The following is an 18,877-nucleotide window of genomic DNA, read 5'->3' as shown; positions in this document are numbered from 1 at the left end:
GAAAGAGGAGTGGGAGGCCCCGTTGTTGAGCAAGAGGACAAGAACATTAGTGTCTAGTTTGAGAAACAGGCCCCTCATTAAATAGTACAAGTCCTCAAGCTGCCAGTTGAGGACTTGTGAGGTGCCTGTATCTCAAACTAGACACTCCAATGTACTTGTCCTCTTGCTCAGTTGTGCACCGGGGCCTCCCACTCCTTTATATTCTGGTTAGAGACAGTTTGCTTTGTTCTGTGAAGGGAGTAGTACACAGCGTTGTACGAGATCTTCAGTTTCTTGGAAATTTCTCGCATGGAATAGCCTTCATGTCTCWGAACAATTATAGACTGACATGTTTCAGAAGAAAGTTTTTGGTTTCCGGCCATTTTGAGCCGTAATCAAGCCCACAAATGCGGATGCTCCAGATACTCAACTAGTCTAAAGAAGGGCAGTTTTATTGCTTCTTTAATCAGGACAGCAGTTTTCAGCTGTGCTAACATAATTGCAAAATTGTTTTCTAAYGATCAGTTAGCCTTTTAAAATGACAAACTTGGATTAGCTAACACAACGTGCCATTGGAACACAGGAGTGATGGTTGCTGATAATGGGCTTCTCTATGTCTATGTAGATATTCCATTAAAAAATCTGCTGTTTCCAGCGTTAACAATGTCTCCACTATTTCTGATAAATTAGATGTTATTTTAATGGACAAATTGCTTTTCTTTCAAAAACAACATTTCTAAGTGACCCCAAACTTTTGAACGGTAGTGTATATATTTTCATAAGCACAGTGTGACTGCAAGAGACAGGTCGGACTGAAATAACGGCCAAATCAACCTTTTTTTCTAAATGAGTGGTGTTTAAATTTGTTGATAAAATACGGGATATGATTGTTTGGTTGCAGGACGCGAGACAAAGGGCCAAAACGCGGGACTGTCCGGCATAATCTGAGACGTGGTTACCRTACATGGAGTGTCTGAGTGTTAGTGATATGAAGGTCACATGCTCTTGAAGGTTTGAGAACTATTTGCATCCCTGTCACCAGAATTCTGACAGAATTATGTGTGCCAATGTAGTTTTGCCTCTTCCCCTTCTCACCATCACAGGCATACCTTTGAACACAAAATATCAGCTCAGCAATGCAGAACTCAACTCAGCACCACCTCATTGCTCAATCTTAGAAGCTGTTTTACATTTACCATAAATCAAACACATACATTTTTTAAGTGAAAGGCGTATCAATGTCCATGCCTATATTCCTAGAAAAATACAGAGAAAATGTATTTTATATTGAACAAAATCATTTTTGGACCATATTCTTTTGCAGTGGTCTGCTGTACATTATGAAAAATATGTCACATGACGCAATGTTAGTCCAAATGAACTCTGGCAATGTTTAGATACCCGATGCCCTGACACCAGAAATGCAGACATGTCCCTAAAATATCTTTCTGTTATTCAGAAGCTGTGGAGGCTTAGATTCCACTGTATGCCTGGTTTTCATAGACACCATGCTCAAAGTGATTTGGCCCAGGAACTTTGGCCATGTAGGAATACTTTTGTTGAAAAATTAGGGATTTTTTTTCTTCATATTCACAGCAGACTTATGTCTGACACCCCAGATGAAGAGCAATGCCAGAGTTTTGCCCATACAGAGTAAAATAAATATGAAGACAAGATACATTGTGTTAACGTTGGAGAAAGAGATGGGATCATGTGTCACTCTGCACCCTTCAGAGGAACCTTGAAAGAAACTCTCATCAGTTACAGAAGATAAGCTCATTAGGGACATAAACTGGCCAAGTTCGCCTCAACATATTTACACTGATCTAACAGACATTTCAGGTCAACACTTAGAGCTAGCCAGTAGTAAATGTGAACCTGTCGTTCACTGTCATTCTCTTCAACACCATTACCTATCAACGCTTATAACTCTTTGCCAACCATTTAGCCTCATTTAGGCAGATACTTATTCAAGTTTTTTGGCCACATYCATCAGACAAGTCAGTCAGTGGACATAGAATAGCCATAACAGAGCTGTATGTCTCCGACCCCTACTAGATTACATAAAGTCATAATACTAACCTGTCAAAGAGAATGCTAAGTTCATGACACTATGGTGACATCATAGATGCAGAGAGCTACTGTTTGTAAGGGGAGAACAACTACCCCCTCTCATTGAAGCCACGGAAGTTCAAGTTGACCGCTGTACTGAAGGCATTGTAAGTGTCCCAGGTGTGACGAATGCCCTTAATTACTGTGTATGCTTTTGCCCTAATTGAGTGTTCCTAATTGATTCTTAATTGATGTTTCATGGAGCAATGTGTTTGGCTCTGTTTATAACCCTTGTTTGAAGCGTGGCTGTCCAGGGGAAGGCTCAGGTTAGAGGGAAGTGATGTTGATTAAAGCTGTGACAGAGCKTTGGAAGCCGAGGGTTTTGCTAAGAGAAGTGTTAGCTTGATGAAATAATGATTTAAGCTAAAGATAATGTTAAAATGCTCCACATGCACTGAAACCTGTTTTGTTTGATATAAATGTTTGTATTTGTTATCCGTCCTCCATTTGTGCTAATGCTAAAGTGGGTATGGAAGCTGAAATTGGGAGAAAAAACAAAACAAACTGTGAACTGGAGCATGCCTGTGATCCTCCTTTCATATTCTTCTGCTCAAACTCAAACCGAAAGAACCTGTGTAGCCAATGGTAGAAGTGTTTATTTGAGCTCTTGGTCTCTTGGTGTTTATCTGCTCTTGGTCTAAACCTAGGGTGGTGTAGTCTTATCTATGGTACTGAACTGTGTCTAGTCAAAGCTGCTCTTGACCAGCCTTTGACATTAGCAGAAAACCAGATCTCCCCGAATTATAGTGAATGGAAAAAATGGCAATCTTTGTGTAAAAAAAATATATTCTAAGACCATCGTGGTATCAATTGCATCTAATACACCAGAAGTATGTCCTTGAACCGACTATTTTAAAATTGCACACAGAAGTTAAGGATAATTTTTAAAAATTCAGGCTAATTTAGTTGCTATTGGAAGCCTGCAGTAGTACCCTGGTTGGCCTTCAATTTGAGATGCTCAATGAGAGGGGGCAGCACTGAGCTAGACTGGAGTAGCTCAAACTGCGCATGTTATGTCTCCATGAAATGCAATCTTAACCGACTTCATTTGTAGGTGGTGGGCAGTAGAAAGCTATTTGCTTCAATCTCTCGAGCTCGATCTCTGTCAAGAGAGGAGCTGTTTTCTAAGTATATATTTTTTCACTGGTTTACATTTGCTCTGCTCGTATTTTCCCTGTAACAATGCCTTGACTAACTTTTGATATTACCCTAATAAAGTTTAGAAATGTTTGGTATGGTGTGACTATTAAGCTTTGGCTACTGCAGGCCTAAGATAAGAAGGCAGTGCGCCCCGGCGCTCGAACTGACTCCGACAGTTGAACTTGAGGTGAGGAAGACTGTTTCAGGCCTACCAAAGTTCCTCCTATATTCTAACAATATAATCCTTAACTTTATACAAAATATTCTGATAGAAAATGTACAATTTAGTCTCGTGTTTATATCTGTATAGCAGATGCAGCAGCCATCTGACATTTAAAGAAATGTATGTCGGTGTCATAGCATGCCACAGGAATATCTTTATATCTCTGGGGTTAGGCATAAGCTTCTCTTCCTTTATAAAGGATATATAAACTCAGCAAAAAGAGAAACGTCCTCTCACTGTCAACTGCGTTTATTTTCAGCAAACTTAACATGTGTAAATATTTGTTTGAACAGAAGATTCAACAACTGAGACAAACTGAACAAATTCCACAGACATGTGACTAACAGAAATTGAATAATGTGTCCCTGAACAAAGGGGGGGGGGGTCAAAATCAAAAGTAACAGTCAGTATCTGGTTTGGCCACCAGCTGCATTAAGTACTGCAGTGCATCTCCTCCTCGTGGACTGCACCAGATTTGCCAGTTCTTGCTGTGTTACCCCACTCTTCCACCAAGGCACCTGCAAGTTCCCGGACATTTCTGGGGGGGAATGGCCCTAGCCCTCAACCTCCGATCCAACAGGTCCCAGACRTGCTCAATGGGATTGAGATCACAATGACAACAAGCTCAGTCCGATGATGCTGTGACACACCGCCCCAGACCATGACSGACACTCCACCTCCAAATTGATCCCGCTCCAGAGTACAGGCCTCGGTGTAACGCTCATTCCTTCAACGAGAAACGCGAATCCGACCATCACMCCTGGTAAGAYAAAACCGCGACTCGTCAGCACTTTTTGCCAGTCCTGTCTGGTCCAGCGACGGTGAGTTTGTGCCCATAGGCGACGTTGTTGCTGGTGATGTCTGGTGAGGACCTGCCTTACAACAGGCCTACAAGCMCTCAGTCCAGCCTCTCTCAGCCTATCGTGGACAGTCTGAGCACTGATGGAGGGATTGTGCGTTCCTGGTGTGCGTTCCTGGTGTAACTCGGGCAGTTGTTGTTGCCATCCTGTACCTGTCCCGCAGGTGTGATGTTTGGATGTACCGATCCTGTGCAGGTGTTGTTACATGTGGTCTGCCACTGTGAGGACGATCAGCTGTCCATCCTGTCTCCCTGTAGCGCTGTCTTAGGCGTCTCACAGTACGGACATTGCAATTCATTGCTCTGGCCACATCTGCAGTCCTTATGCCTCCTTGCAGCATGCCTAAGGCACGTTCACGCAGATGAGCAGGGATCCTGGGCATCTTTCTTTTGGTGTTTTTCAGTCAGTAGAAAGGCCTCTTTAGTGTTATAAGTTTTCATAACTGTGACCTTAATTACCTACCGTCCGCAAGCTGTTAGTGTCTTAACGACCGTTCCACAGGTGAATGTTCGTTAATTGTTTATGATTCATTGAACAAGCATGAGAAACAGTGTTTAAACCCTTTACAATGAAGATCTGTGAAGTTATTTGGATTTTTACTAATTATCTTTGAAAGACAGGGTCCTGAAAAAGGRACRTTTCTTTTTTTCTGAGTTTATATTTATTAAATATTAATATCATACAGTGGACACCTAAGCCTATACGCCTATGCATGCAATGCCCTGATACATTTAGTGCTCAAATCTCTGACAACTGAACCTTGAGATTGACAATTATTGTTTTAGGAGCCTAAAAAACTAAAAAACTATTACAAAAATAGGCTATCAAGTGTTGCATATGCTTCACATCGAAACACAAGGAATTGTTTTTTTTGTAATGTGTTATAGGCTGTTTTTAAGGACACGTAAATGTGACTAATTCGGCCAGTATCCCTTTATTGATAGCGCTGGCTGCGCCAGGTTGGATCTGAATGCATATGGATGTCTGGTAAATTTCTCAAATGTCTTGTATATGAAAATCTTCCCTGTCATGTTTTTCGGCACTACATTTTCAGAAAGGAAATTCATTTTGTTTATTTGAAGATTTCAGAATATTCACATGAAAATCTGTCACCAATTGGATGGAAACCTAGCTAGTGTGCTAGTCCAGTGTCACTTTGATTATGTCTGCACATCATGGTTCACCAGCAGCCCCAAACATCTAAAGAATAAGCTACAAACCAAAAAAGCTTGTAAGAATTGTACTTAAACTCTCTCCTCATACTCATCTGGAGGTTGAGCATTTTTTTGTCTCTATCTCTGTAATGTGTCTATTTATGTAATTGTATATGTATTTATGTAAAAAAACTGGGATCACAATGGAAATAAGTCCCCAACCTTATTGTGCAATCCCGGTCACTTATACAAATCTTTGTGTATATACTGTACACTATGTATTTTTTAAATTGGCAAATAATATCAATCAATCAATCCAAACTCTGCAGCGGCCAATTGATGAATGGGAAGAAACATCTGTTACAAAACACACACATTTAATGACATTCGGAGATGGTCAAGCCAAGCCTTCTATACTGGGTACGCCTACAAGGTAGGGAGGGATGTATTTTCTGTTTGTCGAGATTTACATGGTCTATTTATTGTGATGTTGAATCCATGATATACCATGATAGTGAAGTGCCCGAAATTGTTATGCTTTGTTTATTGGTTGTGTGGTGCATTGGCACAGWAATCTGTTGGTGGATAATGAGTTGCATATATTTTACATAATTATAAATATGGCATCAAAATGTTGAAAATCTGATTTCCCCCAAGCTGATCATTGTCTGCAGCCAGCTCTGATTGTAGTGGAATGAAACAGGCAGGGAGAGTGAGCTCGTTTATAGTGGTCGGCGAACCCCCAACCTTCTGGCCTGTGGCCCTGTGTGGCATCGACTGTGCCACAAAAGCATGCTGAAGTTGCAAAGTTGATATCCATGTTTCTAAACAAAGGGTCAGTAGTTATTGTTATATTTGGTCGTAAACATTATTTTGAGTTAATTCTATGAGGGGGAGGGTGAAAAAAAGGGGAGGATGGTGATAATTGTTTTTACGACACCTTGAGTTGGACCAGCCAATCACCCCCAGTAAATTTAGATCTGTCCCTAGATCTGTCCATATCTAAGGTAGTAGACAGCTGGTGACATCTTGAAAGAGATCGCCTTCCGACAAACTGCTACCAGGTAGAGTATTTTTTTATTTGTAATCTAACTATTTAGCTATAGAAACATGATACCATCAATGCAAGCTGTAAAATKACTCCTAACTTAGAACACAGCAACCTTAGTAATGTAGCTAGCTTGCTAGTTAGCTAACTATACTAGCTAGCATGTCACCTCTTCATACGATAAAGACAATTCGAAAATCATGCTGCATATTTCCAGTGCACTCAAAAAATATATATTCATCTTATTGCAGTCTTTCGGAGCTAGCTATATCTGTTCCTCTTCATCAGACAGCAGCTCGTGTTTTCACAAGAGKCTATGCGTACATCATAGATAGAAGCAGACCTTTGGCTGCCTTCATCACGAGGGGTATGTACGGTGGTTCTGATTGGTTCCAAGGTTAGCAATTCGGCAAATTTACCTKAGCGGACAGAGTATTCAAATATACGTTTTATGAGAAAATGTGCAAGAATTGAAGGTGCCAATAATCCTAAGAATGTTTTACTGTCATATACAAAAAATCAGATCCTCCCTCGACGGGGTTCATGTTTTTCGGCTTCGGCCCACCTCCTATTGGCTTCAATGCGCTATTAATTCTTCACATAGGAATGAATGGTGTCACGTGATCGATGACTTTGTCCATTTATATGGTCATTGGGCTTTAGTGAGACATACTGTTTGTTTCAATGCCTATACATACAATATCACCTGGTAAAAATTGTTTTTTTTCTTGTACTTTTTTTGTATATTTTCTCATATGGTATCAGATCTGTGTGGTTACGACTCCTTTCGACTACTGAGAATAGTTGGAGAGAATTTCTCAATCACATCTAGCTGGATTTCACATAATGAAAAACGGCAGTTCGATCCAGTGTTGGTTCAAGTGCACTCAATGTTAAGACTAGCGGGGGGCTCTAATAGACTGTGCTCAGAATCAATAAAAGTTCTGGGGTAGAATTCCTGTGCCGTGCCCCTCGCTCATGTGGAGAGAAAATATATGAAAAACTCAAAACGGCCAGCAATTCTTTGGGGACTGTGTGTGTGTTTAGTCTAATACCCAGCGTCCTTTGGTGGTTGTGGTTCAAAGAACATAGAACTCGAGCCAAAAGCAGCTGTGAAACCAGCCCTTGATCGCAGTGCCATTGCCTTTCATTAGATTTACCGTTCAGAGGTAGGTCAAGAGCTCTCTGTAGACGTGTGTGAGGTAGAAGATCAGGTTGAGAGAGACATGTAGATTTTCTCACACCAAAGACGCTTGGGTTGCGTTTGAATATGGGTTAAATATGTACCAAACAAATAACATAGACACAACAACTGAAACACAGACATAACAAAAACTACAAGCAGACAAAACAAAGACACAGTTATTTGATCAAAGAGCAGCTAAATACAGTGAACAAAAATAAAAGCACAACATGAAACAATTTCAAAGATTTTACTGAGTTACAGTTTGTATAAGGAAATCAGTAAATTCAAAGAAATTCATTAGCCTCTAGTCTATGGATTTCATGACTGGGAATAAAGATATTAACTTGTTGGTCACATATACCTTAAAAAAAGGTAGGGGTGTGGATCAGAAAACCCGTCAGTATCTGTTGTGACCACCACTTGCCTCATGCAGCGCGACATATCTCCTTTGCATAAAGCTGGTCAGGCTGTTGATTGTGACCTGTGGAATGTTGTCCTACTCCTTTTCAATGGCTGTGCGAAGTTGCTGGATATTGTTGGGAACTGGAGCACGCTGTCGTATACGTCGATCCAGAACATCCCAAACATCCTCAATGGGTGACGTGAAGTGAGTATGCAGGCCATGGAAAAACTAGGAGATTTTCAGCTTCAATGAATTGTGTACAGATCTTTGCTACATGGGGCCTTGCATTATCGTACTGAAACATGAGTTGATGGCGGGGGATGAATGGCATGACAATGGGCATCCTCGATAAAATGCAATTGTGTTCATTGTCCGTAGCTTATGCTTCCCTATACCATAACCTCACCGCCACCATGAAGCACTCTGTTCACAACGTTGACATTAGAAACCGCTCACCCAAACGACGCCATACACTCTGTCTGCCATCTGCCCAGTACAGTTGAAACCGGGATTCATCTGAGGAGTGCACACTTCTCCAGCGTGCCAGTGGCCATCGAAGGTGAGCATTTGCCCACTGAAGTCAGTTTCGACGCCGAACTGCGGTCGGGTCAAGACTCTGGTGAGAACACAAATGATCTTCCCTGAGACAGTTTGTGCAGAAATTCTTCGGTTGTGCAAACCCATAGTTTCATTAGCTATCCAGGTGGCTGGTCTCAGACGATCCCGCAGGTAAGGAAGCCGGATGTGGAGGTTCTGGGCTGATGTGGTTATACGTGGGCTGCGGTTGTGAGGCCGGTTGGACGTATCACGTTGGAGGCGGCTTATGGTAGAGAAGTATATATTAAATTATCTGGCAACAGCTCTGGTGGACATTCCTGCAGTCAGCATGCAAATTGCACGCACCCATAAAACTTGAGACATCTGTGGAATTGTGTTGTGTGACAAAACTGCACATTTTAGAGTGGCCAATTATTGTCCCCAGCACAAGGTGCACCTGGGTAATGACCATGCTGTTTAATCAATTTATTGACATGCCACACCTGCCAGGTGGATAGATTATCTTGGCAAAGGAGAAATGCTCATAAACAGGGATGTAATCAAATTTGTGCCCAAAATTTGAGAGAAATAAGCTATTTGTGCTTTTGGAACATTTCTGGGATCTTTCATTTCAGCTCATGAAACATGGGACCAACACTTTACATGTTTCGGTTATGTTTTTGTTCAGTGTACAAACACAAACATAGAAACAAAACCTTACCACCTTGTAACACTACACTGCATTAAAGCAGCGCCAAAGATAAGTGTGGTTGGTTGGTGCCACAATATTGAGCACTACATGAAAGGTAGTCTGCTGAGCTGACTGGCTGTCAGCACCACACTGTCTCATCTGCAATAAAGACTAATTATCTCAGTGGAAGTATCCCGTGCAAGGTGGGGAAGACGGGCAAAAGTGGGGGAGGACGGACAACAGTGGGGGAAAGAGGGGCGACGGTGGGGGGAGGACGAGGTGGGGGAGGACGGGCGACGGAGCATTCACACATACCGAGGAGGCAGACGGTGGGTGTCTGTCTCCTCCCAGGGCGTATGACTGTGCTGCTGAACGGCGGCTCACGGCACAGCAGCAGGCAGAGAAACACAGGCAGGCCATCCTTCGTCGGGAACCATTGGATGGTATAATTAGAGCACCATTTCCCCTTGGCGCTTCTCTGTACCCATGTTGGCCTGTTTGTCTTGCATCGCTTCTCTAGTGCGTCACGTACATCTGTCGTGGCATTCACATTGCAGCTCATGTCTGCTTTTTGATCCAGTGATGCGAGTAGAGTGTGTATTTTGTTTGCTCACTATTTGGTTGTGGGTATTTGGCTAATTTAGTATGTTGGGGTTTGGAGATAAATCTATGGTCTCTGTCTGTGATATTTGTGAACTTTTGGATCTTGCATTTGACTCCAATTACAGAGACAGACACAACCCCAAGATGTTGTACATCAAATGTTTGTACGGGGGAACAGGGTCAGAGTGGAGGATGTCTGTGGCTCATCCTTCTGTCCTTATCAGTGCAGATAATTCAGGCGTAGTAATCCCTTCCTGGTCCCGTGGTAATGACAGACCTCCTGTTCTCCTCCACAGAGGTCCTGACTAATACCCTCCATCACACACCCTGACACTGCACAGACGCAGCGATAGATAGAGGTCTCTTCTCCATAGGGTTTCAGGTCACAAGGTAACGTTGCCTCACACTGGCATCTGACTAAATTTGTTTTGAGGAAGAAGATTTGTTTCAGTTGTCAGGAATTKTCAAAGAAAGAGACAAAGTGAGAAGCATTATTTCACTCATTTAGTGGCCTTTTGACACACTAGGTGGAGTGTAAAGTGTAAGTCAGCAGCAACAAGCCTGTTGAAATCTGGAACTTCAGTTCACTCTGATCTCTTGGCCTCATCAGAGTAGGTCTGGAGGACAGACCCAAACTGTCAGAAGGGTGTATATTAAAGATCACACCGGACGGTTACAGCCAAGTCGAGTGTCTTGTCCTCCCTCCCCTTCATCCAGACAGCAGCAGATAAACACCTTTCCTCTGTCTGCAGACGACTCCACATCCTGAGCTGTTGATGTCCCATAAATCACCTGGCTGGGATGGGCTGTGTTGATGAAATGATAAATAACCTGCTCACTTCTTCTAAAAAAGTTGCTAGTTGGGTGCTCTTCTCTGTTGCTGCCATTAAGAAAGGGACCTAGCCTGCAGTAACAGTAGTGTGTGTTTGTGCCTTGCTGTCATTAGGAAAGGGACCTAGCCTGCAGTAACAGTAGTGTGTGTTTGTGCCTTGCTGTCATTAGGAAAGGGACCTAGCCTGCAGTAACAGTAGTGTGTGTTTGTGCCTTGCTGTCATTAGGAAAGAGATCTACTGACAGAAAGTGTGTGTTTGTGCCTTGTCTGCCTTCAGAGGTAACTGTTTGGAACCAACATGTTGTAATACCCTGCTGTACTAATTAGAATATCACACGTCATCTAACCTGTTGTCTACTGTCTGAATGACAACACAGCTAGTTAATTGGCCAACATGTTTCCTGGTTTACTCTCAGCAACAATATCAACAATGAACATTGGCAGCATGTAGTGCAGAGAGGAATATCACAGTCCTTTCCCTCTTTTGTCTATGGCTCAGTTCTCTTCCAGCTGTTCTAAAAGCTTAACGATTATGGATCACAGGACCATTACAGGTAGTAGATACACTTTACAGAGTCAGGGGTGTGTCCACCTGCCTGTGGCACATGACTCGACACGTAGCCTGCGGCCAGCACTCTGTTCAGTGTCACAGCAGCAGCTTGACATACTGTAGTATAAGGCTAGACTCACCTCACCTCAGGGCCTGGGCTGGTGTGGAGATGCTATCAGCCCTCAGAACAAGCTGAGCTGTCAGATGCACACCATTCATCTACAAGGCCAGAGAAGAGATAGTCTCAGTCAGTCTAGACTTACAGGCTGCGTTTTGACACTGACGGGAACAACGTCTCTCAGGAAAGTCTACCTGGTCAATTTAAACATACAGCTTKTTTTGTATCTTCCAGGAATTCAGGTTTTTATAGGTTTTCTAGAATTGTAGTGCTGATTTAATTTCCGCAGAGATTTTACCCTTTTATGTTCATGGAGAGGTAGAGAGACAAAAGCCACATTTATAGCTGGTTCTAACTTGATTCCTTTGTCCTGATCTTGTCCATATTCTGATTGGGCCCACGTTTTTAGACAGGTGTAGACAATCAAAAGACATATTGTGATCTGATTGTGATCAGATCATCCTGCCCACCTCCTAAGGTAGTTAGACACGTATTGTGTCTCTATATCTTACAAGTGTCGACAGATCTGGACAGAGAAACTATTTAAATCATCATTATTCCGCTCTCTAAAATCATTGACAGGTGGCACCATTGACTGATTACATCAGTTTAAATAAAGAAATAATATTTTGAATGAATAACTATGAAATAATTTGCATAAAGGAAGGGACCAGGAAATATGGTCACAATGTAGACACAGTGGACGGATAACAAACATATTTTAATACCACGTGTAGACACATTTCTGGAAATGTGGGCACAATCAGAATGTAGACAAGATCAGGACAAAGGACTTATGTTAGCACCAGGTATAAACGGGGCTATAGATAGAGGGGAAGAAAGAGAGAATGAAAGAGAGAGACAGGACCTCCATGGTCTAATGAATACAAATGGGCTCTCATCTGCATGGTTAGTGGAGCTCAGAACCAGGCTGGCTACATGGACACTAAGAAGCTTATCATTAGCCTATCAGGGGCTATCTATCACACGACTAACCCTGCTAATCTCCCTGTGTCTCCCCATGATGGATGTTATGCTACCTCTAATGCCAGATCACTCAAGCATACACAGAGATAATCATAAAGGGAAGTGAACGCATATCTCAGATAATTACCATTAAGATCCAAAGCACCATATTTTGACAGTGGGGATATGTTCAGCATGGCTCTGATGATATTCATAACCATGCACTCTTAGCTTTTTTTTCTATCTAGAACCTTAAAGGGTTCTTTGGCTGTCCCCATAGKAGAATCCTTTGAAGAACCCTTTTTGGTTGCAGGTAGAACCCTTTTGGGTTCCATTAGAATCCTTTCTACAGAGGGTTCTACATGGATCCCAAAAGGATTCTACCTGGAACCAAAAAGGGTTATCTTATGGGGACAGCTGAAGAACCCCTTTGGAACCCTATGTTCTAAGAGTGTGGATCATAGTGTTGATCTTGATGGTGATAATGAATGAGTTATTGCAGGGAGCTAGCTGTAAGATGGGTGCGGAGGAACTGAAAGGACATATTTGTTTGGAATACATTGTGATGTTTTGTCTGATAACATGGGGATGTAAATTATCTCTGTCCAGGGTTAGCTTTTGGTTCATGTTCTTTAGTTGGTAGTCGAAGATTTTATTTACAGAAAATGGACTATTTGGTCTTGCTTTGAAATATTCTCATCCCTTCAGTATTACCGAATAGTATTTTTCCAGAGAGAGTGAGAGAGCAAACAAGCCAAGCAGGACCTTTCCTCTCTCAGAACCTGAGCCATTGTTGCTAGCTAACACTAATATCCGGGCCATACCAGTCGTGCTGTCTGAGCGCGCTCTGTGAGCGTCTTGGGGATGTAATTCCTTGGCCTTTTCATTGGCCCGTAATGACTCTGCAGCATGGCGACTAATAGGGCATTATCAGAGCCTGTGCCTCAGCGGACAGCTGATTAATGTTGGTGGAGATGACAGGGGGCTTGATAAAAGGGCTTGGGATTGGAGGGAGCAGGATGATGAACGAGCTACAGGGCCCCACGCCCCCGTCTCATTAGGAGGGCCCGGGCCCTGGTGCTGGACGATCAGCTAATGTAGCGAGGCAGCACTGTGGCTCTGGCTGTGGCTAGGAGCCCTGGGGAGAACGATTCTGCAGGGTGAGGAGAATTGATATTGGGGAAAGAACAATTCAGAAGGGTGAGTTGTCTGATAGCAGCTAGGAGGGTTGTTGCAATTTACACATAATATAAGATTAGGACACCTCGTACGTGAAGGTGATATACCTCACGCACATGTCAGTGGAGTGCCCATATGGGTCAATTCTTGGTTGTATTCATTTAAAATGAAAGATTCAAAACAATTATTTTAGTTGAGGAAATGTCACGATCAAGTATTATCTAAACTACTTTGGGCTCAATTTTGACCAAAAAGGAGCCAAAATAATGCACCTAATTTTCAATAATACACTGCCCTCCCAGTTCTCTCAATGTAGCTCCGCTAATTCAATTAGGATTTTGTTTGAGGGTTTGAAGAGAGAGTACCCCCTAGAGACTGCATTATTCTCCATCCCATCATTCTTTCGCACACCTTTGTGTATTTATGTGTGTGTGTCACCTCAATCATTGCCACCAGCTGCACACCTCCTCTGTCCATAAAAAGCCAATTACATCCAGAGTTATGGAGCTTATTGATAACTAATTTGATTATTCTTAAGAGGGCTGTCGCCCTTCTGGTTGACAAAGGGTCATGTGACGGGGTCTGAGTGACATAGAAGTGATAGGGGGCGTTGTAATAGGCTGCCCTCCTGACCCCTCCCCTCATCTAGAGGGCCAGAAAGCCAACAAGACTGATTCAAAATGCACTGCCTGAGAGGAGAGGGGAGAGATAGGGGACCATAAACACTTTCTCATGCAAATGTGCCACCGTCTGGTCCCCTCCACCCGCTACTCAGTCCAATGCCAGTGCTCAATGGATGAACAGACGACAAGGATGAACACATTTTCCATCAACAACTAAATAACAGAAGAGTGACCCATCTGCCTTCGGTGAACTGTTTTTAGAGAGGGTTAGATACAGGGATTAATGTGCAGGTAAGGAGAGGAAGCATCTACAAACAAAGCTATACAAAACAATAACTTCTTTTGGGAATAGGATTATCTAAAATGGTCACATGCTGTAGAGCATCTTTCTACCCAGGTTACTGTATATCACATCTTTTATGCGAGGTAACTAAATATTTCTAAAATCTGAATAGGTCTATATGTCTATATTCGGGCCATTACATCCTGCAATTAGTTAGACAGTTTAATAACACTATTTGCAAGACAAAATTTACAAATGTTCCCATCAAGTTTAATGTCTGAGTGTATCTTTATAACAGGAACCTGATGTAACATTCTAGAAGGAGCACTGCAGGTGCATATTTCAAATGTCAGTGCAGGTTTAGGTAATGAATGCGACTCAATGCAGGACCATCATAACAGTACGCAATCATTGCATTAGGCAAACAAATAGAATAAACAGTGCAGAGGTGCTGTATAATCATGCACGGGAAAGAAATATGGCCTCACTGTATAACAATACATTACATGTACAGTATGCAGGAGTGTAAATACACACATTTTTATATGAGAGCCGATGGTTGTCCAGTTTAGCACATACATTCAGCTAAGGAGCAGAGGTTAAAAGGGAGAGAACCTCTTACAAACATACCACCAATAATTATATGAGGGCACAAGGGTATTGGGTACAGTGCAGTTGGTGTGAGACAGAGCCTCTCTGTGACTGTGACAGCCAGGCAGCAGGCTCTGTGGGTGGCGGAGCTGCACAGTTGTTTTGGGATATATGACCCCATGGGGGGGTCAAAGGTTTATTAAAGAACCAGTAAGTACGTGTTCAAAATAGAGCCGTGGCCCATTACCCTCTCCTCCCCACCCCCCACCGTCTCCCTGTGCTGCTGCTGTGGAAAGGAAGGTACACCACAAAGCACAGATACGCATGCGTGCACACACATTCACACATGCACACATTGCACCTGCTATTTTGAGGAGGAAGACACCAGAAAACACAAACTGTATACAAAACATTGTGATCACAATATTGTGATTGCTGTATCTTAATRTCACAGAATGTGATTTGAGATGAATGTGGATTCATTTAGACATTCAGTTTTACCTTAGTATTGTGGTGCCTATACTGATCACTGACTTTGACCCCCACCCCTATTTTCCCAGCAAAGACTTTCTCAAAGTCATCTTTAAAAGAGGCCCTGCTCTCCTGTGGAACATTGATGTCTAGACGGCTCCTCTCTAATGAAAGAGACAGAGGCCTCAGCCCTCACGTTCATCCTCTCCTCCTTTTGTCTATCCTGGTGTCTCTCCATCTTCCCTGCTGGCCAGAGACAATCCCTGGCCTCTGCCACTTCCTAAACGTGTCGTGGTAGTGGGACGCCCCACCGGCCCAGCAGCCCGGGTTCGGGGGCGGACCCCATGATCGCTCATGCAGGGCGTTAACGCCTGGCTGCACTCCAAGGGCTGGCGGATGCAGCTGTCAATCACACAGAAAACAACATTAGACTGCAGACTGAATAATTGTTACTATCATGGCCGACATAATGTTGACATGCCATGCATTAACACATCTCACATATTTGCCAGGGTAGTGATTGTGTTGAATGCTTCACTCAAAGGTGAAATCATTCAGGATTCCTGCCACAATTCTGCCATCCTAATGACTGCGAGAATGCATAGTGTACCTGAGCATTAGGTTGAGATTCACTGTACACCTCCTATWTTCCAGTCAGAGCCAGCTCTGTTCCAGTAAACATCCCCCTCTCCTCCTCCCTGCCTCCTTGTTGTCCTGTCTTATCACTAGCTAATGACTACATGGCCACACCAGCCAGAGGGAGGAGCCACAGCGTGCCTGGCTCTGTTCACACCAGAGGGGCTCCCTCTACAGAGACCCCACCCACAAAGACCACTCTCATACGCTTATTATCAACACCCTTCATTGTTTGTGCTGCCTGATAATAGCTATCAAAGCCTCTCCATATCAGCAATGACCTTCTGTCCGTGATGTATGGGAGGCCACTGTGTATCCTCTCTCCGATTCAGATCCGTTTCCCCAAAGTGCTGAAGGACTTGGCTTTGAGCTCTGTCTGCTCTCTCTATATAATACGGTTTGTTCTTTCTCACGTTTCAGAGAATAAGTGTTCTGTGTTCATTAATACAGTGTGATTGTAATTACGCATCAGAATGGTCTGGCCCTCAGGGGCTCATCTGGGTCCCTCTATTTCCATATTGTTTATTAGTGGCTTTGTACATTAGCTGCATGGGTTTGCCGTTGGCATTCCAAACCACGGGCACTGCGCACCGATATTGTTGTCTTATTAATTACATTGTGGGGGTGTAATACAAATCTCCAGATACGCCAGGCTCACGGTGTTCAGCGCGGTGCTTTATTATGTGAAGAAACGTTAGCCTTAATTAAACTACACACTTTTATTAGCGTTCCTGTAATGTTCTGTGTCAGTGTGAATGCCTAATGATGGTGGTTGGTATTCAAGGGCCTTTAAGACATGAAAACAGACTAATCCCTTTTCAATTGCCGGAATTAGACAGACTGTAAGGATCATTAGTCAGTCACAAATTACCCGCTTACACTGACTTATAAATATTTGAAAGGTATTGCTTATAAATAGCAAGGGTATTGAAAGGATTCAGCCTGATAGCAGATGAATAAGTTATTGATGTGGAGGCATCAGACCAAAATTGTTCTCCTGGTGTTCACTCACAACTGTAGAATACCATCTGACTCCATGTTACTTTGGCCATTGAAAAGAGTTTACAATATAAGATCGTAATTACTTCTATTAGGAATAATCTACTCTCTCTCTCTCTCTCTGTCAAAACGACTACATCTGTCTTCTGATTCTTGACATCATGGCTGTTGTTAACTCTGGATATTGTCGGTCAGCCAGCCAGACTGTCCCAGCAGGGGGCCAGGGCTGCTGATGGCTTCTGGATACTGGGCTGAGAGGAGAGGACAGGCTGCTGGTGTGACGAGGAGAGCAGCAGGGAACAAGCCTATTTTCGGACTGTAGAGGAGCATTTCAACATTCTGAATGAGTGAAGATAATCTGGAGGCGATTCAAACTGCTGTACTGTCTGTTTAGACTCTGACTAGACTATGGTGACAGCTCTGCCCACTGACTGTCTCAATAACTCTGATGGGTAACACCTTGGGTAGAATAGAGTCTGTTTCTCCACCATGCAGTGATTATAGACTTATTTTGTTTATCCAGACCTTCTTTCAGTGTAGTTTCTCTATTGAGCATGTTTCTTTAGGCCATGAGTAGGCCTAGGGTTAATCTGCGTCTGGGAAACTGTAAGCCTCTGTCTGTCTGTATGGAGTTGAGTGGAGTGAGTCTACATGTGGGTGGGCCTATGTATGAACCCTGGCCTAGTCCCTGACCCCTCCACATTCTACACTCTCTCTATTACGGCACAGTTTGCAGGGCTGCCCCTGGCCTTGCTACTCGTGTGTGTGTGTGTGTGTGTGTGTGTGTGTGTGTGTGTGTGTGTGTGTGTGTGTGTGTGTGTGTGTGTGTGTGTGTGTGTGTGTGTGTGTGTGTTGTGTGCGCAAATGTGTGAATATGTTTGGATGGCACTGGACGAACGCATCAGCGGTGTCAGAGCAAGTGTCCGTATGCATCGCCTATGGATGTACAGCCTACTGCTAAATCTGACGGGACTTCAAACACCGACAGGGAGCAGGCTATCCAGTAACACGTCTAGCGGGGCCGTAACTCAGGGCTGCGATAGGTGATGAAACAAACCTCTTTCCCTGCCCCCTGCTGCCATTTCTTGCAGAACACATAGCAGACACCCACAGGACAGCTGGCTAACATACACTAACGCCACCGGATAGAGCATAATATCAGATGGTGTATGTACTATGGGCGAACACCAGTAAAGTCAAAGAAAACATCTGTGAAGAGGAGTTAATGGAGAGGAAAAGAGGAGCAGACAATAGAGGCTCAGCAGGTGAAGGAGAACTAGAGGTAAAATAGAGAGAACAGGTGAAAGAGGGTTACAGATTAGAGGAAGAGAAGGGATGATGAGAGAATAAGAAAGATAGGTATTGAGTGTTGGGTTGCCAGAGATGAGTGGAGGGTGAGTAGGAAAAGAGAGGAAGGGAGGATGTGGAGGGGGTTGATGGGGGAGTGGAGAAAGATGGGGGAGGGAGGTGAGGGGTTGATTGGGGAGGGGGGGGTTGATGGGGAAGAGGGGGTTAATGGGGGAGAGGGGAGGGGGGTTGAAGGGGTGAGGGTGGATAGAGAGAGGGTTGATGGGAGAGGGGTGGTGGGTTGATGGGGAGAGGTGGTTGATGGGGAGAGGAGGAGAGGGGGTTGAGGGGTTGTGGGGTGAAGGGGGTAATGGAAGAGAGGGGGTTGATGGGAAAGAGGGGCTGA

This window comes from Salvelinus sp. IW2-2015, linkage group LG2 (assembly GCF_002910315.2).
Source record: "Salvelinus sp. IW2-2015 linkage group LG2, ASM291031v2, whole genome shotgun sequence".
Taxonomy (NCBI): Eukaryota; Metazoa; Chordata; class Actinopteri; order Salmoniformes; family Salmonidae; genus Salvelinus; species Salvelinus sp. IW2-2015.
Note: the sequence above shows the minus strand (reverse complement) of the source record.